The sequence below is a fragment of the Lagenorhynchus albirostris genome, chromosome 13, assembly GCF_949774975.1.
Source record: "Lagenorhynchus albirostris chromosome 13, mLagAlb1.1, whole genome shotgun sequence".
NCBI lineage: Eukaryota > Metazoa > Chordata > Mammalia > Artiodactyla > Delphinidae > Lagenorhynchus > Lagenorhynchus albirostris.
The window spans coordinates 36,842,385-36,866,813 of record NC_083107.1 but is presented as its reverse complement, the minus strand read 5'-3'; the positions used below and the strand labels follow the sequence as shown (position 1 = coordinate 36,866,813).

The 24,429-nt window shown below is 41.3% G+C and overlaps 1 protein-coding gene across 1 annotated transcript in view; it reads left to right on the top strand.

The window, feature by feature from the left end:
- Positions 1 to 24,429, top strand: part of B3GNT2 (UDP-GlcNAc:betaGal beta-1,3-N-acetylglucosaminyltransferase 2) — a 160,439-nt gene that overhangs the window by 102,884 nt on the left and 33,126 nt on the right. The window contains exon 4 of the transcript XR_009544125.1: positions 2,432 to 2,582. The gene's annotated coding sequence lies outside the window, so the exon portion shown is untranslated. The remainder of the gene's footprint in view (positions 1 to 2,431; positions 2,583 to 24,429) is intronic.

Sequence of the window (24,429 nt, the reverse complement as noted above, 5' to 3'; positions counted from 1 at the left end):
CCCTTTTCTCTGAGACCCGAGGCTCCAAACTGCTGCTTCTAGGACCACCGAAGAAAAAAGAAGCTGTGGAATATTGACTTTTATTGTGGAGAGCAGTTTAGACACGGTTCACTTCAACCTGGCCTCAGGGCCCTACCTTTGCATAACCGAAGGGCCCATTAAAGTGTTTCCCAAACAAAAGATAAGATTCTTTGCCAAGAGGAATTCTTCTCCCACTCTTGGAATGTGGAAACGCTGCAGTTAAAAAAATACAACAAAGCACAAACAGCTCCCTTTATTTCTACTTCCATTATTTACCACTGAAGGAAAGTGCTAGTATGTGTGTTGTTTTGTAAAAGACATAGACTTTTCATCACAACACATACTAATTAATACACACCCTCACACAACTTAAATAAAAGAAACAATACCTACTCTTCCTACTTGGGACACACGTTGATATTTTCTACTCTATTAACATTTTCGAATGGTGATCAGGACCCACCGAATTTTTTTCTGTGACCTGCTGATGACTCACAACCTGCTCTTTGAAAAACACTGTACTAACAGAATAGCCCCTTCTCTTCCCTCCCAGGCATAAGTATTTGTGTAATGCTTTAATGCCTACAAAGCAGGTTTTAAAGCATAGGTTATCCCATTTAATCCTCACACGACCCCAAACTGGAAATAATAACTCCCTTTTCACAAATGCGGGAACCGAGGTCTATATTGTTGAAGCAGCTTTGCCCAAAGTCACGCGACCAGAAAGGGAAGATTTTGGATGCAAAGCCCTGAATCTAAACCTAGTGTTCTTTTCACCCACACCAGACTCCTAGTGTTACCAGAAGGGGGACCCCTTCCAGGGCTTGTGAGTCGGCTGCTGTCTAACGCTCAGAAATGAATTGTCCAAGGAGACACACGTACTGACAAAGCAAGAGGCTTTATTGGGAAGGGGCGCCCAAGGGGAGAGCAGTAGGGTAAGGGAACCCAGGAGAACTGCTCTGCCACGTGGCTCTCTGTCTCAGGTTTTATGGTAATGGAGTTAGTTTCCGGGTCATCTCTGGCCAGTCATCTTGCTTGTGCCCATATTTGGTCTGACTCAGGGTCCTTCCTGGTGGCAGGCACACTCTCAGCAAAGATGGATTCTAGTGTGAGGGTTTCTGGGAGGTTGGCAGGACATATTACGCGCCGGTGTCTCCTCCCTCTTTTGGTCCCTCCTGAATTCTCCTGGTTAGTTTTTGGTGGCAGCACCGTGTTCCTTACTGGAGGGACCTCCTGTAGTGAGACAACTCATGTGAGTGGTTCTTATCGTGCCTGGCCAGGGCGGGCAGTTTCAGTCAATGGTTCCCTAACATTACTCCCACTATGTACAACACTTTCAACTCTTATGGTATGGTTTAGGTTAAGCTAGACAATGTAAGCCTTTTTGCATATGCTGGATTCTTAGTGCTCACAAAAATCTCACACTTCTCCCCCTTTGTCAGCCTGGAGTTGGCGTAGCGGTCCATACCTTCCCAGGTGGCTAGGCAGAGCTAGCAAGGCCTTTGCAGGGTGCAGGTTCACCTGCCCCCAGGGCACGAGGCCCCAGCACCTGCCTCAGGCCTTCACGTGGCCTCCTAGCAGAGCAGGAGGGCAGTCCTTGCCCTGGGCTGAGGTGGAAGTGGCTTAGCCCAGGAAGCTGGGAAATGATACCAGAAAAGACAACCCCAGAGGAGGGGTGAGCTGACCCTGAGGACAAGGTGCTTTGGGTGGAAGGGCACCTCAGGAAATGTCGACTCAACAGACAAATAAAAGAAACCAGACATCACATATCCAGGAAATGCTGAGCAGGCCTGGGTAAATGAAAGAAAATCTGTGGGTAGAAGACGTGGATACTGGTTGCCAAGTTTAAATACTGCCTCTCTCTCTTTCTCTCTTTGACAATTCTGCTTCCTTGGGTTTTCTTAGGGCAGCAGTTGGGAGGGGTTTACCAGCATTTCAAACACATGGGCTCTGTGTTTGTAGGTAATAGGGCTCAGGGCAGGCCACCTCAAAATATTCCACTTTGGCATATTGGTTATTTAGAATTAAAGTTACTTGAGAAACAGCCTGTGCAAGGAGCACACTCTGACCTTCCTCTATCCCCTTGAAAGCAGAAAATAAATCTCGCATGTGAAAGGTATCCTCCTTGTACCAGGAGGTAGAGAGACATCCTTATTACAAGAGACAGGGAATTCAGGGCCAAGATGGCTTATAAACAAACTTTGCTTAGTTTCTTCACTAATTAGTACATAAACCTTAAGTTTGTTTGTCTTGTCACTTCTTCACAGATTTATTGTTTCTTTATCTAAAAGGTATATAAACAGCCTGCTTTGGCTACTTCTTGGGTCCTATAGCTATGAGACCTCTGCATGTTCAAAATTGAATTTTTTTCCCCTCCTGTTAATCTGTTTTGTGTCAATTTAATTTTTAGATCAGCCAAAAGAACCAGGAGGGCTAGGGGGAAATTTTCCCCTCCTCGACAGTTTTGGTGTTGCTGGCTGGATACTGCTTGGCTACTGCTTGCTCCTGGGACTGTTGCAGATAAAGAGATCCTGGAACTTCCGAAAAAAACCTGGCAGAAGGTAAGAATTCTTGCCATGTCAGCCTCCTGGATCTCTGACTCTGGGGGTCTGATGGAAGTGAAAGTAGTAAGAGTCCTTTTCTCTCCTTTTCTAAACTTAAATTAGCAGGAGAAAATATTTGTGGAATTAGTTCCTTGTGTACAGTGACCCTGGTAAAGATTTGGTACATGGGTACTCTTGGTTTAACTGATCCTTTTCCTCCCGGAGATGGTCACCGTTTTTCTTCGTCTCTGCTGTGTTGTGTGTTATAAGGAGAAAAAAAAAGCCTTAGGGCAGAACACAGGCAGAGGCCTTATAAGCCTGCTGTTTGAGCGGACCTCAAAGACTGCTAAGTTCATGGTTCTCACCAGACTGGTGCCTGTTTAGACCAACCATGCTGCGGGTCCCTTATGTAAAAACCAGATGAGGTTTTTCCTTTTGTTTTGTTCTATGTTCTGAGAGCTTGGCTTTGTAACCAGTGAGAATATTCTGTCTGGTCTTTGCCATTCGGTCTGGGGTGCCCCTTGGTGGCCATTTGAATAGACTGGGGTTCCAAAACACGAACTCACAAGCAGCCGTGCTAGCATTCAGGGAACTTTGTATAAAGGGTCCCGATCCATAAGGGGCCTTTGTCTTCTCAACCTTCCTTGCTTTGTTAGTGCTGGAAAAGTCCCATTCCAGTAGTGCCTGCCTGGTGTCACAGACTAGTGGGTCTGTCACTGGAGGTGTCTCACATTCCTGTAAGAGACCAGAGACACCATTTTCACTACACCATCCTTACCCTGTGCAAAAAAGGCCTTTGCTTTCTTAGGCTATCTGGGAGTGAACTTTCTGGATCTTGTGAGGGTTGCATCTCTTGCAGTCTTTTGTGGAGGTCTCTTGCGTTCTTGGTTAAGCTATAAAAAGGCTTGTCAGACTGAGTCGCTATTAAGATTAATAGATCCTACTCATCAATGACCAGGATGATGAACCTTTTTAAAGTGGAAAAGCTTCTATATTTGAAAAAAATTTGGTGGTGGGGAGAACTCCTATCTTAAACAATTGTCTTCTTTGTACCTATTTTAAAAAAGACCAAATTAAAAAGTGGATACAAAGAAATATAACACCTAGTTTAGGGACTTCCATAACAAGATGAAAGAATAGAAATTAAACGTAGAAAAAAATTGTCCCATTCAACTTAAATTCCCCTTCTTAAAAATCTGACCCCATCTCCTCAGCAAATTCCCTTAAATCCCAAAACTCCTCCACCTTCCTCAGAAAATCCCTTAAACACTCAGCTGCTTGTTTTAACTTCCCTTTCCTTACAAGATTTACAGAGAGCACTCCAGCCTAATCTCTAGGCCCAGGGTTTACAAGTAACTCATATAAATGCTAAAAGCCAGGAAATAAATTTAGCAGAAGCGTCTGGAATGGACAGTAAGTCTCGTTTTGCTGGGCTCTATAATCAGGCTTTGCCAGCTTCAGGCCTTCCTATGCAACGTCCTTTGCAGATATATCCTAGATCTCCACCCAGAGAATTTATTTCTCCTGGGCCACGAAACATAGAGATCTTTTGATTTCCATTTAGTCGGAAAATTTCTCCATGGTATAAAAAAGGCAAACTCAAAATAGTGTGATTGAGTGAGCAAACCAACCTCTAAACATTATAATGGAAAAGTCTACCCAATTCTTTGAAGGTACCTTGCAGGAACACAGATGAAAAAAAGAGTTAAAATCAACAATTCTTAATTTACAACTTGACTCTTTACAAAAACAAAAGCATAACTCAAAAAGCAACTCAAAATCCACTCATACCTCGTCCTAATTGCCTTCAAATATTTGCAGATATTGTAAAATATATATATATTTTTATTTTATATATATTAAAAATACATATATATCTACTATATATATATGCTATATATATATATATATATATATATATATATATATATATATAGCAGATATTCCATGACATTGGAAGTACAATTGTTTTGCACTTAAGAAAAGGAAGGAAATTTTTAAATAGTAAATACTCTAAACTTCTGGTAATAGAAAAATAAACCCAAAATTCCTAGGAGAAAATTTACATTCTTTCTCTGGCTCTTAAAGTTGTAAATCTTATCATGTCTTTGAAAAGTAAATACAGCCCTCAATTGCCCGAGACTGAAGGAAAAAATAAAAGGAGGAAAGAGGTCTTTTAAAAATACAAACTGATAAAAGAGCTCTCTTGCCCAAACTCTAGACCACAGCCTCTTTAAGATTACTTGTCAAAGACAAATACAAATATTAAAAGTTATCTCCACAAATAGTAAAAAGCTTTAGCCATCTGACGGATAAACTCAACTTTTTCCAACTATTATTTATAAACTCACTAGAATATACTGTTGTTATCTGAATCAGTATACTTGATTCATGACTAAAATTTTAAAATGAAGATCTCTATTTGTTTGTTCTTGCGGTATGCGGGCCTCTCACGTTGCGGAGCACAGGCTCCAGACGCGAAGGCTCAGCGGCCATGGCTCACGGGCCTAACCGCTGCGGCATGTGGGATCTTCCCAGACCGGGGCATGAACCCGTGTCCCCTGCATTGGCAGGCGGACTCTCAACCACTGCGCCACCAGGAAAGCTCTCTCCGTTTGTTTTTATGTATGTCTATGTATGTGTGTTATAGGTATAGTATTTTTCTACTTTTGGATGGCATTGCCAAACTTAATTTGTAAAAGAGCTCTATTTAATTGGCTTAAAATATGTGCTTAGTAATTATTTCTAAGTCTCAGAAATATAATAGAAACTAACTCAAATATTTTTCAAATCTACATGATCTAGGATAATTTTCAGTAAGTAAAAGGTAGTTTAAGTTTGTTGGTTTAATTAATACAGGCATGTTGTTAGAGTAATCAGCATTAAGTATAATACTTTTAATTTACCTAGGTCAAATAAGACCATGTTATCTCAGTTACAAAATTTTTCAGCAAGAAAAATAACAACGTAATGATTACCTGTTTTAATGTATCATGAGATTTTCATGAGTATGATTGTTAAGAACAAATGAATTAAATAGATGTAAATGAGATGTTTCAGGTAAACTTTTTAGCCATGGCTGTTTTATGATAAGTCTACTTAGTTTCCCAAGTCTCTTTGGTAACTTCTACCCTTAGAATTTTGCTAAGTTAAATTAAATGATGGGAATTCATTGAATGTCTATATCATTTCCAAATAAGATAAAATACTGAAACATTAATTGCAAAACCAATCTAAGTTTACCTACTTTATTTTTTATTTATTTTTATTTTTGGCTGCATTGGGTCTTCATTGCTGTGTGCAGGCTTTTCTCTAATTGCAGTGAGCGGGGGCTACTCTTCCTTGTGGTGCACAGGCTTCTCATTGCTGTGGCTTCTCTTGTTGTGAAGCACAGGCTCTAGGCACGTGGGCTTCAATAGTTGTGGCACATGGGCTCAGTAGTTGTGGCTTGCAGGCTCTAGAGCACAGGCTCAGTAGTTGTGACGCACGGGCTTAGCTGCTCTGCAGCATGTGGGATCTTCCCAGAGCAGGGCTCGAACCCGTGTCCGCTGCATTGGCAGGTGGATTCTTAACCACTGTGCCACCAGGAAAGCCCAAAGTTTACCTACTTTTGACCTTTTATTTTGGAGGCTAAAGATACTTGAGTCTCTTAGTAAACATGTTTTGTGCCACATTGAAAAACTGAGCTATGAGGAAATGCATATTTTAAGAAATTATGAAATGTATTCATAAATTTGCCTAACTATAGTATCTTGGTATAACAGACAATTCACAATTGCTTACTTCTTATTTTTCACTAGAATTTAAGGTTTTTAAGGATTGAGAATTCTAATTAGTACAGGCGTACCTCGGAGTTTGGTTCCAGACCACTGCAATAGAGCAAATATTGCAATAAAGTGAGTCACAAGAATTTTTTGGTTTCTCAGGGCATATAAAAGTTATAGTTACACTATACTGTAGTCTATTAGGTATGCAATAGCATTATGTCTAAAGAAAAATGTATATACCTTAGTTAAAAATAATTTATTGCTAAAAAATGCTAACTATCATCTGAGCCTTTAGCGAGTTATAATCTTTTTACTGGTGGAGGGTCTTGCCTCAGTGTTGATGCTGCTGACTGATCAGGGAGGTGGCTGCTGAAGGCTGGGGTGCCTGTGGCAGTTTCTTAAAATAAGACAGCAATAAAGCTTGCCACATTGATGGACTCTTCTTTTCACAAACCATTTCTCTGTAGCACACAATGCTGTTTGATAGCACTTTACCCAGAGTAGAACTTCTTTCAAAATTGGAGTCGAACCTCTCAAACCCTGTCACTGTGTATGTAATTTTCTCAATCCTTTGTTGCCTTCAAATGTTTGCAACATTTGCCTTCAAATGATTTCAGCAATTTTCACAGCATCTTCACCAGGAGTAGATTCCATCTCAAGAAACCACTTTCTTTGCTATCCATAAGAAGCAACCCTTCAACTTTTAAAGTTCTATCATGAGCTTACAGCAATTCAGTCGTGTCTTTAGGCTCCACTTCTAATTCTAGTTCTCCTGCTGTTTCTACCACATCTGTCCTTCCTTCCTCCACTGAAGTCTTGAACCCCCTCAAGAGTTGGAACAAACTTCTTCCAAACTCCTGTTAATGTTGATACTTTGGCTCTTCCCATGAATCATGAGTGTTTTTAATGACATCAAGAGTGGTGAATCCTTTTCAGAAGTTTTTCAGTTTACTTTGCCCAGATCCATCAGAGGAATTACTATCTATGGCAGCTATCATTTTATGAAGTGTATTACTTAAGTAATAAGACGTGAAAGTTGAAATGACTCCTTGATCCATGGGCTGCGGAATGGATGTTGTGTTAGCAGGCATGAAAACAACATTAACCTCATTGTACATCTCCTTCAGAGCTCTTGGGTGACCAGGTACATTGCCAGGGTAGCATTTAAAAAGGAATTTCTTTTTCTGAGCAGTAGGTCTCAACAGTAGTCTTAAAATATTCAGTGAACTATGTGGTAAACAGATGTGCTGTTATCCAGGCTTTGTTGTTCCATTTATAGACCATAGGCAAAGTAGACTTAGCAGAATCTTTAAGGGCCCTAGGATTTTTTGAATGGTGAATGAGAATTGACTTCAAATTTAAAGTCACCAGCTGCATTAGCTCCTAACGAGAGGGTCAGCCTATCCTTTGAAGCTTTGAAGCAGGCGCTGGCTTCTCTCTAGCTATGAAAGTCCTAGATGGCACCTTCTTCCAATAGAGAGGTGTTTCATCTGCATTGAAAATCCGTGGTTTACATAGCCACCTTCATTAATGATCTTTGCTAGATCTTCTGGATAACTTGCTGCAGCTTCCACATCATCACTTGCTTTTTCACCCTGCACTTTTATGTTATGGAGATGGATTCTTTCATTAAACCTCATGAACAACCTCTGCTAACTTCAAACTTTTCTTCTGCATCTTTCTCGCTCCTTTCAGCCTTCACAGAATTGAAGAGAATTGGGGTTTTTCTCTGTATTAGGCTCTGGCTTAAGGGAACATTGTGGCTGGTATGATCTTTTATCCAGACCACTAAAACTTTCTCCATAGCAGCAATGAGGCTGATTATCTTTCTTATCATTCATGTGTTCACTGGAGTAGTACTGTTAATTTCCTTCAAAAACTTTTCTTTTGCATTCACAACTTGGTTAACTGGCACAAGAGGTCTCACTTTCAGCTTATCTTGGCTTTCAATATGCCTTCCTCACTAAGTTTAATCATTTCTAGCTTTTGATTTAAAGTGAGAGACTTGTGATTCTTCTTTTCCCTTGAACACTCAGAGGCCATTGTAGGGTTATTAATTGGCCGAATTTCAATATTGTTTTGTCTTGGAGAATAGGGAGGCCTGAGGAGAAGGAGAGAGATAGGGGAACAGCTGGTTAGTGGAGCAGTCAGAACACACGCCATATTTATCAACTAAGTTCATGTCTTATATGGGCATGGTTTGTGGTGCCCCAAAACAATTACAATAGTAACATCCAAGATTGCTGATCACAGATCATCATTAAGAAATATTTATTAAATAAAAAAGTTTGAAATGTGAGAATCACCAAAATGTGACACAGAGACATGAAGTCATGAAGTGAGCAATTTCTGTTGGAAAAATGGCACTGATAGATTGGCTTGATGTGGAGTTGCCACAAACCTTCAATTTATAAAAAAAATGCAATATCTGTGAAGTACAATAAAATGAGGTAGGCCTGTATATGTAATTAAAGCTTCTAAAAATAATAAGGGAAACAACTCTATATGGAAGGAAAGTAGGATATGTGTTTTTGGTTAAAAAAAAAAAGGTATGAGGGATGGAGATACAGTTTTGTTGAAGGAAAAGGAAGTAATTTTGTCCTAAAGTAAAGTTGATTATTTCTGAATGGGAAAAAGAACAACTGACAAACTAAAATAGGCATTAAAAGTTATAGAAGTTTTAGGAAGAATCAATATTGTCAAAATGACTATATTACCCAAGGCAATCTACAGATTCAATGCAATCCCTATCAAATCACCAATGGCATTTTTTGCAGATCTAGAACAAAAAATTTTTTAAATGTGTATGGAAACACAAAAGACCCTGAATAGCCAAAGCAACCTTCAGAAAGAAAAACAGAGCTAGAGGAATCAGGCTCCCTGACTTCAGATTATACTATAAAGCTACAACAATAATCAAAACAGTATGGTACTGGCACAAAGACAGACTTATAGATCAGTGGAACAGGATAGAAAGCCCAGAAATAAAGCCACACATCTGTGGTCAGTTAATCTATGACAAAGGAGGCAAGAATATACAATGGAGAAAAGACAGTCACTTCAGTAAGTGGTTCTGGAGAAACTGGACAGCCACATGTAAAAGAATGAAATTGGAACATACTCTAACATGATACACAAAAAATAAACTGAAAATGGGTTAAAAACCTAAATGTAAGACCAGATACTATAAAATTCTTAGAGGAAAACATAGGCAGAACACTCTTTGACATAAATTGCAACAATATCTTTTTGAATCCACCTCCTAGAGTAATGAAAATAAAAACAAAAATAAACAAATGGGACCTAATTAAACTTAAAAGCTTTTGCACAGCAAAGGAAACCATAAACAAAATGAAAAGACAACTCACAGAATGGGAGAAAATATTTGCAAATGATGAGACCAACGGACTAATCTCCAAAATATACAAACAGCTCATGCAGCCAATATCAAAAAAAACAAACAAAGCAAAAACAACCCAATCAAAAAAATGGCAGTTGCTGGGATCCTTTAAAAACCTAAGTCAGGTCGTGTTGTTCCTCAGCTCAAAACTCCCCCAGTGGCTTCTCACCCTATGCAGAGTAAAACCAAAGTCCTCACCAGGGGCTACAAGACCCTACATGATCTGCGCGTGGACGTGCACATGTACACACACACACACACACACACACACACACACACACACACACACACACACCCACACACACACACCCAGTCTACCACTCTCCTCTCTCATCTCACCTCTGAGCCCTGCCCTCCACCACCCTGGCCTCCTTGAGGTTTCTAATCCTACCAAGCACACTCCCAAATCAGGGCCTTCGCGCTTGCTGTCTCCTTAGCCTCAACTGCCCTTCCTCCTGGTAGCCACAGAGCTCCTTCCCTCACTTCCTTCCAGACTCTATCTCCCCACCCACCTTCATTATTCTTCATAGCACTTAACACCATCTGACATACTACCTATTTATTTGTTTATTTATGGTCTGTCTTTCCCCATTAAGATGTGAATTTCATAAGCAACAAACCTTGTCCTCTTCCCTGCTGTATCCCTAGTACTTAGGAGACTGCCAGGTTCATAACTGATGCTTGGTAAATGTTTAGTAAGTGAAAACATAAATAAATCTCTCCAAGTCAACAGATGTAACAACCTTTTAACAGGTTGCCTAACATTTGCTAATATGGATGGACCATGATTGACTTAACCAGCCCCTATTAATGATGTTGTTTCTACTTTTTCTTACTTTAAACAATATTTGTGATAAACATTTTTGCATAGCTACTTTAATATGTTGGTTCTTTTATTTCTATAGGATGTTTTCCCTAAAGCTGGGTTGATGTATCAAGAGATAGGCATATTTTACATTTAATGGCCATTACCAAATTTTCCTAGTCACAGTTCACAGGCAAATCCTGAAACAAGGTCTCAATCATTTCCCCAAACTGAGGGCAGGGTAAGATTACCCTTAGGTCAGACAAGGAGGCCTCTGTCCTGGGCCCTTGTACTTTAAATTTATTAAAGGCCACACGGGACTTTTTCTCGCTTGGGATCTTGCATTCAGCACTGGGCTGGCACAGTGTGACCTGCAACCCTGAACGTGGAAGCTCGTGATTAACACTGTCTCCACCTTTCCTCCTATTTTCTTTTTTTTTTTTTTTTGAGGTACGCGGGCCTCCCACTGTTGTGGCCTCTCCTGTTGCGGAGCACAGGCTCCGGACGCGCAGGCTCAGCGGCCATGGCTCACGGGCCCAGCTGCACCACGCGGCATGTGGGATCTTCCCGGACCGGGGCACGAACCCGTGTCCCCTGCATCAGCAGGCGGACTCTCAACCACTGCGCCACCAGGGAAGCCCCCTCCTATTTTCTTGAAACAGAAAACAGCTGAGTCCAAATGCTGTGAAGCCTTGTGGGCTGACCCCCTGCTGACCTAGGAGACAGTCACTGCTTTGGAGGGAGAAAGAATTTATTGGGCTGATATTTGTAGATAAAATACTCCTTTGTTGCATCCCTCCTCTCAGAGAGCATGAGTTCAGCAGGTCCTGGCATAACGAAATATTATTTTTCAATAGTGCCAAGGGTCTATTTTCTTCTTTTTTTGGTCTAAGTTGTGATTCTGGAGGCAGTCACAAGTAAGCTGAATATTCAAAACTGTTGTACATGGTGTCTATGTCAGTTATCTATTGCTGTGTAACAAACCACACTGAAACTTGGTGGATTAAAGCAATAGCAATTTATTTGCTCGCAATTCTGGGCTGGGAGCAGCTGGGCAATTTTTCTTCTGATCTCCATTGAGGTCACTTAGGCAGCTGCTCAGCTCTACTGGAACTGGATGGTCCAGGATGGCTTTGTTCACATGTTTGGCAGTTATGCTGGCTGTTGACTGGGATACCTCAGTTCTCCAAATGGCCTTTCATCCTCTGGGCTAGAATGGGCTTTTTCACATAATGGTAGAAATGTTCCAAGAGAGCAAAAGCAAAAGCTTCTTAAGGCCTGGCCTTGGGAGTTGTACAGTGTTACTTCTGTCTCATTCTGTTGACCAAATGAAGCCTTAAGGAACACCCAGATCCAAGGTAGGAGGTAGCAGCGGTAATAAACTCTATCTCCTGATCTTATTGCAAAGGAGCTGGATGCAGGGAGGTGTGATGTGTTGGGTACCATTACGTAAAAATATACCATGGTGTCTGAGGAACATTTTGCCATATTAGAGAATTATATTTTTCTTATATTTGTATACATGTAGTTGTAGTGGTAAGGTATTTGAAGTGTAATACAGATTCCTTGCTTTGTTTATTAAGTGCACATTAAAACCCCAGAATTGTGAAGTGGTTTTTTCATGATTTGAGATTCTACTTTATTTGTTATGGCTTAGACAGAAATTGTAAAATACATTGTGAAAAATCACAATCACAGAATTCATTAAGTGGCAGCTGCTATTGTTCTTGTTAACAGCAGGAGGACCGAAGGTCACAGCAGGAGCAGTACAGCACTGGCATGGAAAAAAACAGGGTCTAACAGATTAAATGAGCAAAAACATATTTTTTAATACTTTTACTACTCAATCACATACATTTCAAGAGCATTTTCTCTTCTTCAAATCAATTTAAATGCTTTCTATGAGCAAGGCACTATACTGGACATCAAATAACAAGAGCAACAAGTAACCATAGCAGACAAGGCTTCTGTGCTTAATATACGCTGGGCCCTATGCTGAGCACTGTCCAGACGCTGTCTCACTTAATCCTCACAAAAATCCTATAAGACATTCTCGCTTATTGTACCAGTTTTTGGATGAGAAAACTAAAGCCTGGAGGGATTAAGTGCCTTAGCCAAGGTCACACAACTAGTGGTAGAACTGGGACTTAAATCCATGTCTCTTTGACTCTGATTTTAGCCAGTATACCTTGTGTAGCACATTTTGATTGGACCCCATAACAAAAGCATGAGCAGGGCCAACATGGTCACTATATGAAGAACACAGCTCCAAAATGCAAGTATAAAACATTTAAAACAACATCCCACACAGAGTAATGAGTGCTCGATAAAAATTTGCTGTTATTGTTAAAAAAAAAAAATCTGTCAGACTAATCTCACAAAAAAGAAAGTCACTTGCATCTTTTATGCTCCTTGACTAAAAAATCAAAAATACACAAGTATCCTCCTCTGTATAACATTAGAGGAGGGGAAATTAAGGTCAAATTCATGTAAATTGACACAAGTTGTGGGGGGCAGGGGGGAGGTTTTTTTGTGTGTGTTTTTTTTTTAAATCTAAGGTCCCTTTCCTTAGAATTAACCAGTAGAACCCATATATTTATATTTTAACAGCTTGATTGATTGATTTCAAAGAGTTACCAGTCTGACTGGTTTGGTAAGATGCAGAATATAGTTCAGGAACTTCTGAAGGACGAATAAAAAGTCCATCCAAAATGCCATCAATTTCGGCCTGTAGATTTGGCTCCACATTAGAATGAAGTTTAGATAAGAATTCGGCTGCACCAAGACCAACCAAATGCTGGACTGCTGGGGATACTTAACCAATCTGTTCGACAGACTCAGAGCCTCTTCTTTCATTGGAACAGACAGAAAACTGAACCATTCCAGCAAATGGAGAAAAAGTAGCCTCTCCTGAAACAGATCAGCACAGCAGATTAAGTTGTGCTCAGTCTTGCAGAGAATATTCTTGAGAGTGCGCTCCCTGATCTCGGCCAGCTGATGACCGAGTTTCCCGATGAGCCCCATCAGGCCTATCTCATCCTGCTCAATCAGCTGCCGCCGGAGAATTCCGAAGTTTTATTTATTTATTTATTTATTTTGCAGTACACAGGCCTCTCACTGTTGCGGCCTCTCCCGTTGCGGAGCACAGGCTCCGGACGCGCAGGCTCAGCGGCCATGGCTCACGGGCCCAGCTGCTCCACGGCACGTGGGATCCTCCCGGACCGGGGCACGAACCCGTGTCCCCTGCATCGGCAAGCGGACTCTCAACCACTGTGCCACCAGGGAAGCCCCGAAGTTTTATTTTTATAATAATATTTAATAAGATTTAATTGAAAAGTAAGGGACTTCCCTGGCAGTCCAGTGGTTAAGGCTTCGCCTTCCAATACAGAGGGTGTGGGTTTGATCCCTGGTCAGGGAGCTAAGATTCCCCCATGCCTCTGGGTCAAAAAACCAAAACATAAAACAGAAGCAATATTGAAAAGTAAAACAGGGCTTCCCTGGTGGCGCAGTGGTTGAGAGCCTGCCTGCCAGTGCAGGGGACACGGGTTCGAGCCCTGGTCTGGGAAGATCCCACATGCTGCAGAGCAACTGGGCCCGTGAGCCACAATTACTGAGCCTGCGCGTCTGGAGCCTGTGCTCCACAACAAGAGAGGCCGCGATAGTGAGAGGCCCGTGCAACGCGATGAAGAGTGGCCCCCACTTGCCGCAACTAGAGAAAGCCCTCGTACAGAAAAGAAGACCCAACACAGCAATCAATCAATCAATCAATCAATCAATAAATATAAAAAAAAAAAAGCAGGGGAAGAGGCATTGCCCCACATTTAAAAAAAAAAAAGAAAAGTAAAACATATAAATAAAAAATTCAGCTTTATTTAAATACTTTTGATTTTTAAATTTTATATTTATTAATTAAAGTTCTTGTGTTTTGCTTTGTAATATCAATAAGTTTGAATGTTTTAGAAGAACGACTTTATTTTGTAAACTCTTAGATCATTGGGAATGAGTACAAGTTGCATTGGGATTGGTTTAGAAAATATGACTGTGTAGCCCAGAAAAGAAAAAAGCCAGAAAGGAAAGGTATTCAAAAAGATGATCTGCTTAAATTTTTAAAAACCAGAAACACTGAAAGTGCAATCTTCTGTTGAGTAGGTTTCTCATAGAATATGTGAGCAGAGAACTTCAGAAATTATCTAATGAACATTTAATTGCTGATTAAAAACTGAAAATGAGCAAGAAAAGTATTCTCATCAAATTCATGACTTGAACAGGTTCAATGGAATCCCTGCAACTTTATATTTTTTTACTAAATCAAGATTTAATTACAGATCCAAAGAATAAGAATGTACGTGGCCTTCATTTGCACTTGAGAGACTTAGGGGTGGTGAAAATGTGCCTGTCAGCCTCTCTCCAGCGTCTGTTTTCAGATTAGGCAGCAGAACAGTGCAGAGTCATTTCCAGAAGTCTGTGCTTGTCAGACTCTTCACGGGGGTGAGACCCCTGGGACACTCTGGGCCCCTGATGGGGCTGGAGAAAGAGCCACACAGACTCCTGCCAGAGCGACTCCGTGGGGCCTGGGCCCTGATGCCCCTGTGGCTGATGCTCTTGCCCACTACTCTGCACCCCTGGAGTCACCTGGGCCTTTGCTCGCCCATCCCCCTGAGTAGGTACAGGTGTCACTTCTGGAAATGAAGGCAGCTGCTTTTCTGTTTCCACTTCCCTCCCAACACAGCCCAGAGCCCTCTTTACCTACAGGAACCACTGCAAAGTGACAGCCCCGTCAGATCTGTACATCTAGTAGCTGCCACAAGTCACTCAGTGTAGAATGGAAGGAAGTAGAACAGGTTCCTCATCCCTGGATTGAGGCAGTGGAGGCCCAGAGAGGGGAAGTGATTTCTTCAAGATCACACAGCTCCTCAGTAGCAGAACCAAGACTCTCAATGTCCAGTTCAGACTCTTTCGTTGTGAGAATTAGGACTACTGAGCTGTCTTCACATCTTGATAGAAGCTTGTTGTTTTGGTTTTTCCCCCTTTTGTAAGACAGCCCTACTATCCTGGTAATTAGTAAATGTCCACAGGCTCAGGGATTGGGTGAATTTACGAATGAGATTATAAAAATCTTAAATAAAGATAATGACATTCTCCCTTTTCTAGGACCCGCTGCTTGCTGAGGCAGCCCCGCTTCCAGCCATCAAATCCTGTAGGAGACTTTTGTTTAGTCTGGGGTGTGGGTTATACTTTCAACTGCATGGATTTAGAACCAAAGTTAGGGAGTCATAAAAAGACCTCAGCATCCTTTTTGTTATGACATGTGAAAAGTAAATATCTAGACTCCCTGATTTTTGATAGCAGAAGTTTGGAAATAATTGTCCATCAGAAGAGGACTGATGAAATGGCTTATCCTACAAACACATAGCAGCCTACTGTGGAGGCATAAAGAGAAAGAAATGACACGAGAGCTTTCCTTTTTACTTTGAAAGTCTTTGGCTAATTAATAATCTGCAAATAGAGTATGGTGAAAAGCCGGCTTCCCACTCTGTCTCCCAGCCATCAAGTTCTCTTTCCTGCAGGCGACCAGCATGTCCTACTTCTTCTGTAACACTTTAAAAGATATTTCATGCACATAGAAGCATTTACATGGATAGTCTTTTAAAAAACACAAATAGAAGCATATTGAAAAACACTACCCAGCATCTTTTCTTTTCACATAATACATTCATTTATTCAATAAATATTTACTGAGTACCTGCTATGTGCCAAGCACTCTTTTAGTCATTTGGAATTTGGTAGTGACCAAAACATTTCTTCCCTTCATGAAGCTTGCATTTTTGTGGGACATAAATAAACAAGTAAATATATAGTGATATGTGGTAAGTGCTGTGGAAAAAAGCAGGATAGGGGGATAGGTAGTGTGTGTGTGTGTGTGTGTGTGTGTGTGTGTGTGTGTTTGTAGAGGAATTGTTGCTATTTTACATGGTGTGGTCAGCAGAAGCCTTGCAGGTTAAGTGGTATTTGAGCCAAGGCCTGAAGAAAATGAGGGAGTGAGCCATGCATGTATCTGGAGTTGAACAGTCAAAGCAGAGGGAACTTCCCATGCTGAGGCCCTGAGGGAGGAAAAGACTTGCTGTGAGGATCAACAAGACAGCCATTGTAGTTGGAACTGAGTGAATACATCTCAGATATTCTGTATCATGAGAACTTTCTCATTATTTTTTATATCTGTGTTTTATTCCATTGTGTGTGTGTATCATAGTTTAATTAAGCAGTCTCCTATTATGGAAATTTCGGAGACTTTGGTCTCTTGTGATTGCAATGAATAACCTTATCAGGTGGCCCTTTGCACATGTTGAAGTTATCTGCAGGATTAATTCCTAGAAGTGGAACTACTAGGAGGTCAAGGGGGTGTGTATTTGTATTTTTTATAGATTTTGCCAAACTGTAACCAACAAAGAAGTTGTACTATTTTTGTGCCACTGCCAACAACATATTGATTTTTTTAGTCATTCAACAAATATTTATTGAGCACCTACCAGGGACCAAGTAAATGTAAAGGACTGAGAATTGAAACAGAAACTCCAACTTGTCAAACATATCCTGACTCACAGAACAGATATACTGTGCCAGACCGAGCCATGGTATGCTTCACATACTATCGAAACTCAGATCTGCAACACCAGTTTGTTCAGACCTAGAATTCCAACATAAAACCACTGGCACTTCCACTAATTCTCTAGTTTACAAAATCTAACCGATCCTTGCAAAGAGCACCCTATGACTAAATGCCATCTAGGGCAAAGTGCACCTGGCAATTAGGGAGATCTTTTTTTCTGCGGTACGCGGGCCTCTCACTGTTGCGGCCTCTCCCGTTGTGGAGCACAGGCTCCGGACGCGCAGGCTCAGCGGCCATGGCTCACGGGCCCAGCCGCTCCGCGGCATGTGGGATCTTCCCGGACTGGGGCACGAACCCGTGTCCCCTGCATCGGCAGGCGGACTCTCAACCACTGCGCCACCAGGGAAGCCCCAAGGAGATCATTTTTTTCAGGCTAGGCCAATAGGGGAAACATTCATGAATGAGAGAGGTCTCAAAGAAGGGGAAGAAAACTTTCAGTTTTCTAAAACAAAGGAGTCATTGAGGAAGAGCAGAGGCAGCTCTTATCTTGGAACTGTACCGTCACTTCCAGTGTACAGTTCACTGGTTTTTGGTATATTAGCAAAGTTGTGCAGCCATCATCACAATCAATTTTAGAACATTTTCATCACTCCAAAAAGAAACCCTGTACCCATTAGCAGTCACACCCCATTTCCGACTGCCCAGTCCTAGGCAACCATTAATTTACTTCCTGCCTCTATAGATTTGCCTATTCTGGAAATTTCATATAAATGGAATCATACAATATGTGGTCATTTGTGACTGGCTTCTTTCATTTAGCGTAATGTTTTCAGGTTCATGTTGTAGCATGCATTAGTACTTCATTTCTTTTTATTGCCTGATAATATTCAATTGTATAACACATTTTATTTACCCATTAATCGTTTAGGTTGTTTCCATTTTTTGGCTATTATGAATAATGCTGCTATGAACATTTGGGTACAAGTATTTGTGTGAGCATATGTTTTCAATTCTTTCGGCTCTATACCTAAGAGTGGAATTGCTGGGTCTGCTGGTAACTTTATGTTTAATCTTTTGCAGAACTGCCAAAATGTTTTCCACAGTGGTTGCACCATTTTTACATCCCTACCAACAATGTAGGAGGGTTCCAATTTCTCCACAGCCTTGCCAACACTTGTTTTTTTTTTTACAGCTATCCTAGTGGACATGAAGCTGGATCTCATTGTGGTTTTGATTGGCATTTCTCTGATGACTAATGATGTTGAGCATCCTTTCATGTGCCTATTTATCTTAGTATAGTTTTAAATTACATATCACTTTTTTATGAGTAAGGTTAGGCATCTTTATATATGTTTAAGAACCCTTCATATGTTCTTTTCTATGAATTGTTTATGTCCTTTGTTTGCTTTTCTTTGGGGATGTTGTTTTTCTTTCTTTTGTTTTCTTTCTTTCTTGGATTTTTCAAAGAACCAGCTAATAAATTTATCTATTAGTGCTATAATTTTTATATTTTCTAATTCACTTTTCCTTTATTAATTTCTTCCTTTTACTTTCCTTTGGGATAATTTTCTTTTTCCCCACGACTTTCTTGAGTTTTATGCTTAATTTATTTATTTATATAACTAAAGTATTTTTTAGTATATATTTTTCCTCTGAGAACTGTTTTAGCTATATCTTATGGGTTTTGATATATAGTATTTTGTTTTTTGTTTTTTGTTTTTTGCGGTATGGGGGCCTCTCACTGTTGTGGCCTCTCCCGTTGCGGAGCACAGGCTCCGGACGCGCAGGCTCAGCAGCCATGGCCCACGGGCCCAGCCGCTCCGTGGCATGTGGGATTCTCCCAGACCGGGACACGAAGCCGTGTCCCCTGCATTGGCAGGTGGACTCTCAACCACTGCACCACCAGGGAAGCCCCTTTCTAGAGTATTTTAAATTTCATTTATTATGTTGTTCATTGTTGCTTGTTTCATCTTTAGTTCTTCTAGGTCCTCGTTAAATGTTTCTTGCATTTTCTCTATTATATTTCCAAGAGTTTGGATCATCTTTACTATCATTATTCTGAATTCTTTTTCAGGTAGACTGCCTATTTCCTCTTCATTTGTTAGGTCTGGTGGGTTTTTATCTTATCCTTCATCTGCTGTGTGTTTTTCTGTCTTCTCATTTTGCTTATCTTACTCTGTTTGGGGTCTCCTTTTTGCAGGCTGCAGGTTCGGGGTGAGGGAGGGGTACGGAGTGCGGGGCAAGCCTGAGGCGGCAGAGGCCGGCGTGACGTTGCACCAGCCTGAGGCGCACGGTGCGTTCTCCCAGGGAAGTTGTCCCTGGATCCTGGGACCCTGGCAGTGGCAGGCTGCACAGGCTACCCGGAAGGGAGGTGTGGAGAGTGACCTGTGCTCGCACACAGGCTTATTGGTGGCGGCAGCAGCAGCCTTAGCGTCTCATGCCCGTCTCTGGGGTCCGCGCTGATAGCCGAGGCTCGCGCCCGTCTCTGGAGCTCCTTTAAGCAGCGCTCTTAATCCCCTCTCCTTGTGCACCAGGAAACAAAGTGGGAAGAAAAAGTCTCTCGCCTCTTCGGCAGGTCCAGACTTTTCCCCGGACTCCCTCCCGGCTAGCCGTGGTGCACAAACCCCTTTAGGCTGTGTTCACACTGCCAGTCCTCTCCCTGCGCTCCGACCGAAACCCGAGCCTCAGCCCCCAGCCCCTCTGCCCCAGCGGGTAAGCAGACAAGCCTCTCGGGCTGGTGAGTGCTGGTCGGCACCGATCCTCTGTGCTGGAATCTCTCCGCTTTGCCCTCCGCACCCCTGTTGCTGCGCTCTCCTCTGCCACTCCAAAGCTCCCCCCTCTCCGCCACCCACAGTCTCCGCCCGTGAAGGGGCTTCTAGTGTGTGGAAACCTTTCCTCCTTCACGGCTCCCTCCCACTGGTGCGGGTCCCGTCCCTATTCTATTGTCTCTGTTTATTCTTTTTTCTTTTGCCCTACCCAGGTACGTGGGGAGTTTCTTGCGTTTTGGGAGGTCTGAGGTCTTCTGCCAGCGTTCAGTCAGTGTTCTGTAGTTGTTCCACGTGTAGGTGTATTTCTGATGTATCTGTGGTGAGGAAGGTGATCTCCGCGTCTTACTCTTCCGCCATCTTCCCCCTCTCTCTGGGATAGTTATTTTTTAACAAGCCCCTAAAGGTAATTACCACATAAGAAACACCAACTTTCCAAATTATCACTGAAAATGCAAACACAATAATGAAACAAAACCTATAGAACCAAACGTAATTGTCATAGCAATAAGTGTAATTAGGCCCAACTGACCTGTTAAAAGAGACTCTCAATATTAGATCACAAAGTAAAACCTAATGATAAAATGATTAAGAAAGATTGAAAATAAAAGGATGAGAAAATGTGTTTTTACCAAGTAAGTGTAAAAGTTTAGCAGAGATCATTATCTTAATACTAGACTTGGATGAGTTCTAGGATAATAAAGTTGTGAAATTCGTGATATAACTCTTTTTAATCTACGTGATATATAACATTTAACATCTATGTAACAAATAATACACATTAATAAAGCAAAAGCTAGAGGAAATACAAGGAAAAATGGAAACATCAGTAAGGGAGATCATTTACCTCTCTTTTAGGCCATGCTAAGGTAAGACCTAAATAATATAATTTTTTAAATAGAGCTGCTTGATATATATTAAACATAATCTGAAAACTAAATATTTATTTTATTTTCATGTATCTCTGGTTACATGAAATTAAATTGACTTTACAGTAATTAGTTCACCAAAAAACTTCAGTGAACTCAAAAGTAGGGTAATTGTAGTAGAAAAAAAAAATTTTTCTTTTACCCTCCTAGGTTCGATATGCAGGAGGCGTTTCACAAAGATATGAGACTCAAGAAGGAGGCCAGATGATGAGGCTCATATATTCCATTTTAGGAATTTACACAGATGTACACAAATATATACACAAAGGAAAGAGGGTTTTGGGCTTTTGGGTTGAGGGATGCTTATAGATATCCAAGCAGTAAGGTCTTTTTATTTTCTGGTTCTATAATCAATTTCTAGTTTTGTTACATTATGATTAGAGAATGGTATCTATAGTTCTTTTTGGAATTTATAAATAAATTCTTATTGAAGAATTATGGAGGGTACCAGAATATCACCCCAAAATATGCCACTTTAGCACATACGGATTATTTTGAGCTAATTTAAAAGCAATTGAGGACCAGAAGACTCAGGAAAAGCTCTTTACCTCCTCCACTTGTCTAAAAATAAAGGATTTCCCCTTTTGTAAAGGAAATTTACATTTATGAAGGAAATTTCCATTTGCAAAGATGTCTCCATACCAAGAAGAGAGCTACTTTGGAGACAATGCTTATCACCTGAGAGACGCTTGACCACATAACAAAAGAGTCTTTTTTTTTTTTCTCACCGTTGTGGCCTCTCCCATGGCGGAGCACAGGCTCCGGACACGCAGGCTCAGCGGCCATGGCTCATGGGCCCAGCCATTCCGCGGCATGTGGGATCTTCCCGGACCGGGGCACAAACCCGTGTTGCCTGCATCGGCAGGTGGACTCTCAACCACTGCACCACCAGGGTACAAAAGAGTCTTATTTACCATACCCCTCACCAGCCTTTTCTATATATAAGATCATGTCATCTGTAATCAGAGATAACTTCACTTCCTTTTTTCCAATTTGGTTTGAATTCATTTTATTTCTTTTTCTTGACTAATTGCTCTGGCTAAAGACATCTAGTACTATATTAAATTGAAGTTTTACAAATTTTCTTTGTAAGGTAAGCAGCTCACCTTTCCTTGGAAACCCCTCAGTGCCTGGAAAACCAGGACAGTTGGTCACCCTAATTTTCTTTTATAAGCAATAATGGAAGTATCATATTTCCTCTTCCTTTCATTTCCTTTCTCAGGAAGCTCTTTATATAAGTAGTACACAACCTTGGCTGTACCTAAAGGAGATTAAAAAATCCCGATGTGTGTGCCTCCCACCCCCGTAGATTCTAATTTAATTGGTTTGGGGTGTGGCTTGGGCATCCGGAATTTTTTAAAGCTACTCAGATAATTCTAATATTCAGCCAAGGTGGAGAACCATTGGTATATAAAGATATGGAACTATCTCCAAGATATATTGAGTGCAGAATGGTGTGCATAAGATACTACCACTATGTAGAAGGTGGAAAAGAAGAGAAGTTATTTATATATTTGCTTATGTATATAAAATTATTTTTGGAAGAACATAGAAGGATCTGTTAACATTGCCAGAGATGTGAACTGGGGATAGGGAGGGAGACTTTTCACTGAGTACTTTTTGACTTTGTGAATCTATCATCTATTTTTAAGTTATTTTTAAATTCTACCTCTTTAATCTAGAAAAAATATTCACTGTCCTGAAAAAGTAGATATATAACTGAATAGACAGTATGATCTTTTATTTTTTTTAAAGCCCCCAAATCACACAAATTTAACAACAATACCACCAGCAGCAGCTATGCATAAAAAACATTTTCTGGGGAAGGAAATTTAAAATATACTACATACAAAATTATGTTAATGTAATATATTACATTACAAAATTAAAATACATATATAAGTATATATGAGTATACATGTACATATATGTATATGCTGTGTACACACACACATGACAAAGGGAGTTTAATGGTGAAACTGTAGCTCTTTTGTTTCCTATAGATGAAAAAAATAAACCATATTCATTATTTTTATAATAAATATAAAATAAAAAATAGAAAGAAACCTAATAATTATGTTTTCATCTAAAGGCAGAGTTTTTTTTGGCTATGTTGGGTCTTCGTTGCTTCATGCGGGCTTCTCTAGTTGCGGCAAGTGGGGGCTACTCTTCGTTGCGGGCTTCTCATTGTGGTGTCTTCTCTTATTGTGGAGCATGGGCTCTAGGCGCACGGGCTTCAGTAGTTGTGGTGCAGGCTCAGTAGTTGTGGCTCACGGGCTCTAGAGCGCAGTCTCAGTAGTTGTGGTGCACGGGGTTAGTTGCTCTGTGGCATGTGGGATCTTCCCGGACCAGGGCTTGAACCCGTGTCCCCTGCATTGGTAGGCGGATTCTTTTTTTTTTTTTTGGTAGGTGGATTCTTAACTACTGAGTCACCAGGGAAACCCTATCTAGAGGCAGAGTTTTGCTCCCCTGGAAGGAGTCTTTTTTTTTTTTTTTTTAGCGGTACACGTGCCTCTCACTATTGTGGCCTCTCCTGTTGCAGAGCATGGGCTCCGGACGCACATGCCCAGCAGCCATGGCTCACGGGCCCAGCCGCTCCATGGCATGTGGGATCCTCCCGGACCGGGGCACAAACCCACGTCCCCTGCATCGTCAGGTGGACTCTCAACCACTGCACCACCAGGGAAGCCCAGGAGTCATCTTTGCCTTGCTGATGTGGTAGATTTTGCTCCTCTCATTTTCTTTCTGTACCATGTGGGATCCTCTTTTCTTGCTCATGAGGAAACCAAACTACTGAGGTTTCAAATCAGCACAGCTGCCTCATGGCAGCGGCTGGAAGAGGGCCACCACTGGAGCCGGGCAGCTGCCAGCATATGGCCAGGCAGACTTTACTGATTGCTTCTCACATGACGGCATGCTAGGCTGTGTGTAGGGCAAACAATCAGGAGACAGGACCCTTCCAACAAGGCCTTGCCTGTCTGAAGTGGCAGCCAGGACAAATGCACAGAAGCAGGACTGTCCTAATATTTATGGGACCAGGATGAGAGTATCAAAAGTGGCCTACATCCCATATGTCAAATACTTAAAAGCTGTAACTCAAGCTAACATACTGTTGACTAAAATATTTATTTTCCTCCCTTAATAAATATAACTTTAAAGCACCAGAGAAGGCCAGGTTTGAATGTAGAATTCCCTCTGTGATTCTTTGGAGTTCTCTGCTTGGGTAAGGCTGTGTCAGGCAGCTTCTAAGATGGTGTCCACTGATCTCCACCTCTTATACTCTTGTGGAATCCTCTCCTCTTGAGTGTGGACGTGACCCACAACTTGCTTCTTTCCTTCTTTCTTTTTAAATTTAAGTATAGTTGTTTTCCATGACTTGCTTCTAACCAGTAGAATGTGTTAAATGGGTTGGGATGTCACATCTATGTCTAGGTTATACAGGATAGTGATTTCTCTCTTGCTAGCCAACTCCTTCCCTGCCTGGTTTTGATGAAGCAAGTTGCCACGTTGGAGAGGCCTCTGTGGCAAGTACATGAGGGTGGTCTCTGTCCAACACCCAGCAAGGAACTGAGCCCTGCAGTCCAATGACCCT